This window comes from Rutidosis leptorrhynchoides, chromosome 3 (assembly GCF_046630445.1).
Source record: "Rutidosis leptorrhynchoides isolate AG116_Rl617_1_P2 chromosome 3, CSIRO_AGI_Rlap_v1, whole genome shotgun sequence".
Lineage (NCBI taxonomy): Eukaryota > Viridiplantae > Streptophyta > Magnoliopsida > Asterales > Asteraceae > Rutidosis > Rutidosis leptorrhynchoides.
This window is the reverse complement of record NC_092335.1, coordinates 555647459-555657354: the sequence shown is the minus strand read 5'-3', so window position 1 is coordinate 555657354 and position 9896 is coordinate 555647459.

Below are 9896 nucleotides of genomic sequence, written 5' to 3'. Positions count from 1 at the left end.
CAAATCTATTCCAACCATAACTTAATCAACTTGTATTGTATATTATGTAATCTTGAGATACCATAGACACGTATACAATGTTTCGACCTATCATGTCGACACATCTATATATATTTTGGAACAACCATAGACACTCTATATGTGAATGTTGGAGTTAGCTATACAGGGTTGAGGTTGATTCCAAAATATATATAGTTTGAGTTGTGATCAATACTGAGATACGTATACACTGGGTCGTGGATTGATTCAAGATAATATTTATCGATTTATTTCTGTACATCTAACTGTGGACAACTAGTTGTAGGTTATTAACGAGGACAGCTGACTTAATAAACTTAAAACAAAAAAATATATTAAAAGTGTTGTAAATATATTTTGAACATACTTTGATATACATGTATATATTGTTATAGGTTCGTGAATCAACCAGTGGCCAAGTCTTACTTCCCGACGAAGTAAAAATCTGTGAAAGTGAGTTATAGTCCCACTTTTAAAATCTAATATTTTTGGGATGAGAATACATGCAGGTTTTATAAATGATTTACAAAATAGACACAAGTATGTGAAACTACATTCTATGGTTGAATTATCGAAATCGAATATGCCCCTTTTTATTAAGTCTGGTAATCTAAGAATTAGGGAACAGACACCCTAATTGACGCGAATCCTAAAGATAGATCTATTGGGCCTAACAAACCCCATCCAAAGTACCGGATGCTTTAGTACTTCGAAATTTATATCATATCCGAAGGGTGTCCCGGAATGATGGGGATATTCTTATATATGCATCTTGTTAATGTCGGTTACCAGGTGTTCACCATATGAATGATTTTTATCTCTATGTATGGGGTGTGTATTGAAATATGAAATCTTGTGGTCTATTGTTACGATTTGATATATATAGGTTAAACCTGTAACTCACCAACATTTTTGTTGACGTTTTAAGCATGTTTATTCTCAGGTGATTATTAAGAGCTTCCGCTGTCGCATACTTAAATAAGGACGAGATTTGGAGTCCATGCTTGTATGATATTGTGTAAAAACTGCATTCAAGAAACTTATTTTGTTGTAACATATTTGTATTGTAAACCATTATGTAATGGTCGTGTGTAAACATGATATTTTAGATTATCATTATTTGATAATCTACGTAAAGCTTTTTAAACCTTTATTGATGAAATAAAGGTTATGGTTTGTTTTAAAATGAATGCAGTCTTTGAAAAACGTCTCATATAGAGGTCAAAACCTCGCAACGAAATCAATTAATATGGAACGTTTTTAATCAATAAGAACGGGACATTTCAGTTGGTATCCGAGCGTTGGTCTTAGAGAACCAGAATTTTGCATTAGTGTGTCTTATCGATTTTGTTAGGATGCATTAGTGAGTCTGGACTTCGACCGTGTTTACTTGAAAAATGATTGCTTAACAAATTTTGTTGGAAACTATATATTTTTAACATGTGAATATTATGTGATATATTAATCTCTTAACGTGTTTGATATTATGTGATAGATGTCTACCTCTAGAACAAGTCCCATTGACTCACCTAATAATAATGAAGAGTCAAATGTAAATTGGAATGATTCGTGGACTGATTCACAAGTTCCCGAAGAGGAACCGGAAGAAGAGTCGGAACCGGAAGAGGAATCGGAACCGGAAGAAGAATCGGAACCGGATGAAGAAATTGAACCGGTGGGGGAAATAATAAAACGGTTAAGTAAAAGAAAATCCTCAACCAACCGACCAAGGTTAATTATGGTCAATGGTGTTTCCGCCAAGGAAGCAAAATATTGGGAGGATTACCAATTCTCCGATGAATCGGATTCCGACGAGAATTCCGATGATGTTATAGAAATTACCCCAACTGAATTTAAAAAGGCAAAAGAAAATAATAAGGGAAAGGGTATAAAAATAGAGAAATCTAATTCCAACCCCGATGAACTTTATATGTATCGTCAACCTCCGAAGTCCTTAAGTTGTAACAATGACCCGGGAACCTCTAAACCACCAGGTTTTTCTAAACCAATGTGGAAAACGACAGCTCGTATTAGGGGAACATCATATATCCCTAGAAACTTGGCAAAACGAACCAAAACCGAAAAAGAAGAAACGAGCGAGTCGGAATAAGATAGTTGTATTCGTGTAGTGTAATATATGTAATATAGTGTGCTTATGCTTTATGATATATGTAAAAATTGCTTGTATTAATAAGTATTTTTTTTTATGAATCTAACTCTTGTCTATTTTACAGTTTAAAAACACAAAATGAATAGACAACCCAATATTTTAAGAGACCTACCCGGAGACATGATTGATGAAATCTTGTTTAGAGTCGGTCAGAATTCTTCGGCACAACTATTTAAGGCGAGATCAGTTTGTAAGACATTCGAAGAACGTTCCAAGAATGCCTTAGTTTATAAAAGGCTTTCGTTCGAAAGATGGGGGATATCACATTGGGAAATCCATAAGTTACGATGTGTTTACTTTGACGCATATATTGCGGGGAACCCAAATGCTATTTTACGCAACGGGTTAAGAAATTATTTTGACTCAGTATATCCGAATATAGGCTTCGTGATTTAGAAAAAGCGGCTAACATGCAACATAAAGAAGCATGTTATGCTTACGGATTAGTAATGTTCGCTTCTCACCAAAGTGAGAACAAGAACATCGGGCTACAACTATTAAACAAAACGTTCCCACAAGTGACGGAGTCGGTAATTGGGGTAAGAAATGAGGTTTTTAGATTGTTACGGGACTGTTGGACATTACGTAACCCTCGTCCCTTTGAAGACGTTACAACACGCTGTCTTATCAACGGCCATAACGGTTATGTTCCACAAGACCAAGGATGGGAAGTAATCCTAGTAAAACCAGAATGCATAACTTGTTTCTAGACGTATGAATTACGTGTCTTTATTGCCTTTGCTGAACGACTTGTGTACTAGCTAGAATTATCTTCACAACCATCTTGTATCAAATTTATTGTGTACTATATTTCATGCTATATGTAAAATAAGCGGTATTGTAAGTTTGTAAAATATTGTGTAAAAGTTTGAACGCGAAATATTATTATAATCAGTTTTTCATATAGAATTGTAGTAGTTGAATTGTATATTAGCTACTAAGTATGAACTTAACGGGTAGGTACTACTCGAATTTAAACTTATAAAACGCTAATATGAAGAAAAAGCATTTATAAATGAGTTCATATTATGCTACGAAATACTATTAACTACTCTTAATATTCTGTATGATTAACTTGTTCCATTTGACTATTTTGAAGGAAATGGCACCGACTACTCGACACATCGTGAATATGAATGAAGAGGAATTCCGTACTTTTATAGCTTCAAACATAGCCGCAGTACAGGCTGCGCTACATACCAACAATAACCTTGGATCTAGCAGTACAGGAAATCGTGTAGGATGCACCTACAAAGAATTCACTGCCTGCAAACCTTTGGAATTTGATGGAACCGAAGGACCGATCGGATTAAAACGGTGGACCGAGAAGGTCGAATCGGTGTTTGCCATAAGTAAGTGTACTGAAGATGAAATGTCCCGTTCTTATTGATTAAAAACGTTCCATATTAATTGATTTCGTTGCGAGGTTTTGACCTCTATATGAGACGTTTTTCAAAGACTGCATTCATTTTTAAAACAAACCATAACCTTTATTTCATAGATAAAGGTTTTAAAAATCTTTACGTAGATTATCAAATAATGATAATCTAAAATATCCTGTTTACACACGACCATTACATAATGGTTTACAATACAAATATGTTACAACAAAATAAGTTTCTTGAATGCAGTTTTTACACAATATCATACAAGTATAGACTCCAAATCTCGTCCTTATTTAAGTATGCGACAGCGGAAGCTCTTAATAATCACCTGAGAATAAACATGCTTAAAACGTCAACAAAAATGTTGGTGAGTTATAGGTTTAACCTATATATATCAAATCATAATAATAGACCACAAGATTTCATATTTCAATACACATCCCATACATAGAGATAAAAATCATTCATATGGTGAACACCTGGTAACCGACATTAACAAGATGCATATATAAGAATATCCCCATCATTCCGGGACACCCTTCGGATATGATATAAATTTCGAAGTACTAAAGCATCCGGTTCCTTGGATGGGGTTTGTTAGGCCCAATAGATCTATCTTTAGGATTCGCGTCAATTAGGGTGTCTGTTCCCTAATTCTTAGATTACCAGACTTAATAAAAAGGGGCATATTCGATTTCGATAATTCAACCATAGAATGTAGTTTCACGTACTTGTGTCTACTTTGTAAATCATTTATAAAACCTGCATGTATTCTCATCCCAAAAATATTAGATTTTAAAAGTGGGACTATAACTCACTTTCACAGATTTTTACTTCGTCGGGAAGTAAGACTTGGCCACTGGTTGATTCACGAACCTATAACAATATATACATATATATCAAAGTATGTTCAAAATATATTTACAACACTTTTAATATATTTTGATGTTTTAAGTTTATTAAGTCAGCTGTCCTCGTTAGTAACCTACAACTAGTTGTCCACAGTTAGATGTACAGAAATAAATCGATAAATATTATCTTGAATCAATCCACGACCCAGTGTATACGTATCTCAGTATTGATCACAACTCAAACTATATATATTTTGGAATCAACCTCAACCCTGTATAGCTAACTCCAACATTCACATATAGAGTGTCTATGGTTGTTCCGAAATATATATAGATGTGTCGACATGATAGGTCGAAACATTGTATACGTGTCTATGGTATCTCAAGATTACATAATATACAATACAAGTTGATTAAGTTATGGTTAGAATAGATTTGTTACCAATTTTCACGTAGCTAAAATGAGAAAAATTATCCAATCTTGTTTTACCCATAACTTCTTCATTTTAAATCCGTTTTGAGTGAATCAAATTCCTATGGTTTCATATTGAACTCTATTTTATGAATCTAAACAGAAAAGTATAGGTTTATAGTCGGAGAAATAAGTTACAAGTCGTTTTTGTAAAGGTAGTCATTTCAGTCGAAAGAACGACGTCTAGATGACCATTTTAGAAAACATACTTCCACTTTGAGTTTAACCATAATTTTTGGATATAGTTTCATGTTCATAATAAAAATCATTTTCTCATAATAACAACTTTTAAATCAAAGTTTATCATAGTTTTTAATTAACTAACCCAAAACAGCCCGCGGTGTTACTACGACGGCGTAAATCCGGTTTTACGGTGTTTTTCGTGTTTTCAGGTTTTAAATCATTAAGTTAGCATATCATATAGATATAGAACATGTTTTTAGTTGATTTTAAAAGTCAAGTTAGAAGGATTAACTTTTGTTTGCGAACAAGTTTAGAATTAACTAAACTATGTTCTAGTGATTACAAGTTTAAACCTTCGAATAAGATAGCTTTATATGTATGAATCGAATGATGTTATGAACATCATTACTACCTTAAGTTCCTTGGATAAACCTACTGGAAAATAGAAAAATGGATCTAGCTTCAACGGATCCTTGGATGGCTCGAAGTTCTTGAAGCAGAATCATGACACGAAAACAAGTTCAAGTAAGATCATCACTTGAAATAAGATTGTTATAGTTATAGAAATTGAACCAAAGTTTGAATATGATTATTACCTTGTATTAGAATGATAACCTACTATAAGAAACAAAGATTTCTTGAGGTTGGATGATCACCTTACAAGATTGGAAGTGAGCTAGCAAACTTGAAAGTATTCTTGATTTTATGAAACTAGAACTTTTGGAATTTATGAAGAACACTTAGAACTTGAAGATAGAACTTGAGAGAGATCAATTAGATGAAGAAAATTGAAGAATGAAAGTTTTTGTAGGTGTTTTTGGCCGTTGGTGTATGGATTAGATATAAAGGATATGTAATTTTGTTTTCATGTAAATAAGTCATGAATGATTACTCATATTTTTGTAATTTTATGAGATATTTCATGCTAGTTGCCAAATGATGGTTCCCACATGTGTTAGGTGACTCACATGGGCTGCTAAGAGCTGATCATTGGAGTGTATATACCAATAGTACATACATCTAAAAGCTTTGTATTGTACGAGTACGAATACGGGTGCATACGAGTAGAATTGTTGATGAAACTGAACGAGGATGTAATTGTAAGCATTTTTGTTAAGTAGAAGTATTTTGATAAGTGTCTTGAAGTCTTTCAAAAGTGTATGAATACATATTAAAACACTACATGTATATACATTTTAACTGAGTCGTTAAGTCATCGTTAGTCATTACATGTAAATGTTGTTTTGAAACCTTTAGGTTAACGATCTTGTTAAATGTTGTTAACCCAATGTTTATAATATCAAAAGAGATTTTAAATTATTATATTATCATGATATTATGATGTAAAAATATCTCTTAATATGATATATATACATTAAATGTCGTTACAACGATAATCGTTACATATATGTCTCGTTTCAAAATCATTAAGTTAGTAGTCTTGTTTTTACATATGTAGTTCATTGTTAATATACTTAATGATATGTTTACTTATCATAATATCATGTTAACTATATATATAACCATATATATGTCATCATATAGTTTTTACAAGTTTTAACGTTCGTGAATCACCGGTCAACTTGGGTAGTCAATTGTCTATATGAAACCTATTTCAATTAATCAAGTCTTAACAAGTTTGATTGCTTAATATGTTGGAAACATTTAATCATGTAAATATCAATCTCAATTAATATATATAAACATGGAAAAGTTCGGGTCACTACAGTACCTACCCGTTAAATAAATTTCGTCCCGAAATTTTAAGCTGTTGAAGGTGTTGACGAATCTTCTGGAAAGAGATGCGGGTATTTCTTCTTCATCTAATCTTCACGCTCCCAGGTGAACTCGGGTCCTCTACGAGCATTCCATCGAACCTTAACAATTGGTATCTTGTTTTGCTTAAGTCTTTTAATCTCACGATCCATTATTTCGACGGGTTCTTCGATGAATTGAAGTTTTTCGTTGATTTGGATTTCATCTAACGGAATAGTGAGATCTTCTTTAGCAAAACATTTCTTCAAATTCGAGACGTGGAAAGTGTTATGTACAGCCACGAGTTGTTGAGGTAACTCAAGTCGGTAAGCTACTGGTCCGACACGATCAACAATCTTGAATGGTCCAATATACCTTGGATTTAATTTCCCTCGTTTACCAAATCGAACAACGCCTTTCCAAGGTGCAACTTTAAGCATGACCATCTCTCCAATTTCAAATTCTATATCTTTTCTTTTAATGTCAGCGTAGCTCTTTTGTCGACTTTGGGCAGTTTTCAACCGTTGTTGAATTTGGATGATCTTCTCGGTAGTTTCTTGTATAATCTCCGGACCCGTAATCTGTCTATCCCCCACTTCACTCCAACAAATCGGAGACCTGCACTTTCTACCATAAAGTGCTTCAAACGGCGCCATCTCAATGCTTGAATGGTAGCTGTTGTTGTAGGAAAATTCTGCTAACGGTAGATGTCGATCCCAACTGTTTCCGAAATCAATAACACATGCTCGTAGCATGTCTTCAAGCGTTTGTATCGTCCTTTCGCTCTGCCCATCGGTTTGTGGATGATAGGCAGCACTCATGTCTAGACGAGTTCCTAATGCTTGCTGTAATGTCTGCCAGAATCTTGAAATAAATCTGCCATCCCTATCAGAGATAATAGAGATTGGTATTCCATGTCTAGAGACGACTTCCTTCAAATACAGTCGTGCTAACTTCTCCATCTTGTCATCTTCTCTTATTGGCAGGAAGTGTGCTGATTTGGTGAGACGATCAACTATTACCCAAATAGTATCAAAACCACTTGCAGTCCTTGGAAATTTAGTGATGAAATCCATGGTAATGTTTTCCCATTTCCATTCCGGGATTTCGGGTTGTTGAAGTAGACCTGATGGTTTCTGATGCTCAGCTTTGACCTTAGAACACGTCAAACATTCTCCTACATATTTAGCAACATCGGCTTTCATACCCGGCCACCAAAAATGTTTCTTGAGATCCTTGTACATCTTCCCCGTTCCAGGATGTATTGAGTATCTGGTTTTATGAGCTTCTCTAAGTACCATTTCTCTCATATCTCCAAATTTTGGTACCCAAATCCTTTCAGCCCTATACCGGGTTCCGTCTTCCCGAATATTAAGATGCTTCTCCGATCTTTTGGGTATTTCATCCTTTAAATTTCCCTCTTTTAAAACTCCTTGTTGCGCCTCCTTTATTTGAGTAGTAAGGTTATTATGAATCATTATATTCATAGATTTTACTCGAATGGGTTCTCTGTCCTTCCTGCTCAAGGCATCGGCTACCACATTTGCCTTCCCCGGGTGGTAACGAATCTCAAAGTCGTAATCATTCAATAATTCAATCCACCTACGCTGCCTCATATTCAGTTGTTTCTGATTAAATATGTGTTGAAGACTTTTGTGGTCGGTATATATAATACTTTTGACCCCATATAAGTAGTGCCTCCAAGTCTTTAATGCAAAAACAACCGCGCCTAATTCCAAATCATGCGTCGTATAATTTTGTTCGTGAATCTTCAATTGTCTAGACGCATAAGCAATCACCTTCGTTCGTTGCATTAATACACAACCGAGACCTTGCTTTGATGCATCACAATAAATCACAAAATCATCATTCCCTTCAGGCAATGACAATATAGGTGCCGTAGTTAGCTTTTTCTTCAATAACTGAAACGCTTTCTCTTGTTTATCATTCCATTCAAATTTCTTCCCTTTATGCGTTAATGCAGTCAAGGGTTTTGCTATTCTGGAAAAGTCTTGGATGAACCTTCTGTAGTAACCAGCTAGTCCTAAAAACTGGCGTATGTGTTTCGGAGTTTTCGGGGTTTCCCACTTTTCAACAGTTTCTATCTTTACCGGATCCACCTTAATACCTTCTTTGTTCACTATGTGACCGAGGAATTGAACTTCTTCCAACCAAAATGCACACTTTGAAAACTTAGCGTATAATTCTTCCTTCCTCAATACTTCTAACACCTTTCTCAAATGTTCACCGTGTTCTTGGTCATTCTTTGAGTAAATAAGTATGTCATCAATGAAAACAATGACAAACTTGTCAAGGTATGGTCCACACACTCGGTTCATAAGGTCCATGAACACAGCTGGTGCATTAGTTAAACCAAACGGCATGACTATAAACTCGTAATGACCGTAACGTGTTCTGAAAGCAGTCTTTGGAATATCATCTTCTTTCACCCGCATTTGATGATACCCAGAACGTAAGTCAATCTTTGAATAAACAGACGAGCCTTGTAGTTGATCAAATAAGTCGTCGATTCTCGGTAGTGGGTAGCGGTTCTTGATGGTAAGTTTGTTCAACTCTCGGTAGTCGATACACAACCTGAATGTACCATCTTTCTTCTTGACAAACAAAACAGGAGCTCCCCACGGTGATGTGCTTGGTCGAATGAAACCACGCTCTAAAAGTTCTTGTAATTGGCTTTGCAGTTCTTTCATCTCGCTGGGTGCAAGTCTGTAAGGAGCACGAGCTATTGGTGCAGCTCCTGGTACAAGATCTATTTGAAATTCAACGGATCGATGTGGGGGTAATCCCGGTAATTCTTTCGGAAATACATCGGGAAATTCTTTTGCAATGGGAACATCATTGATGCTCTTTTCTTCAGTTTGTACTTTCTCGATGTGTGCTAGAACAGCATAGCAACCTTTTCTTATTAGTTTTTGTGCCTTCAAATTACTAATAAGATGTAGCTTCATGTTGCCCTTTTCTCCGTACACCATTAAGGGTTTTCCTTTTTCTCGTATAATGCGAATTGCATTTTTGTAACAGACGATCTCTGCTTTCACTTC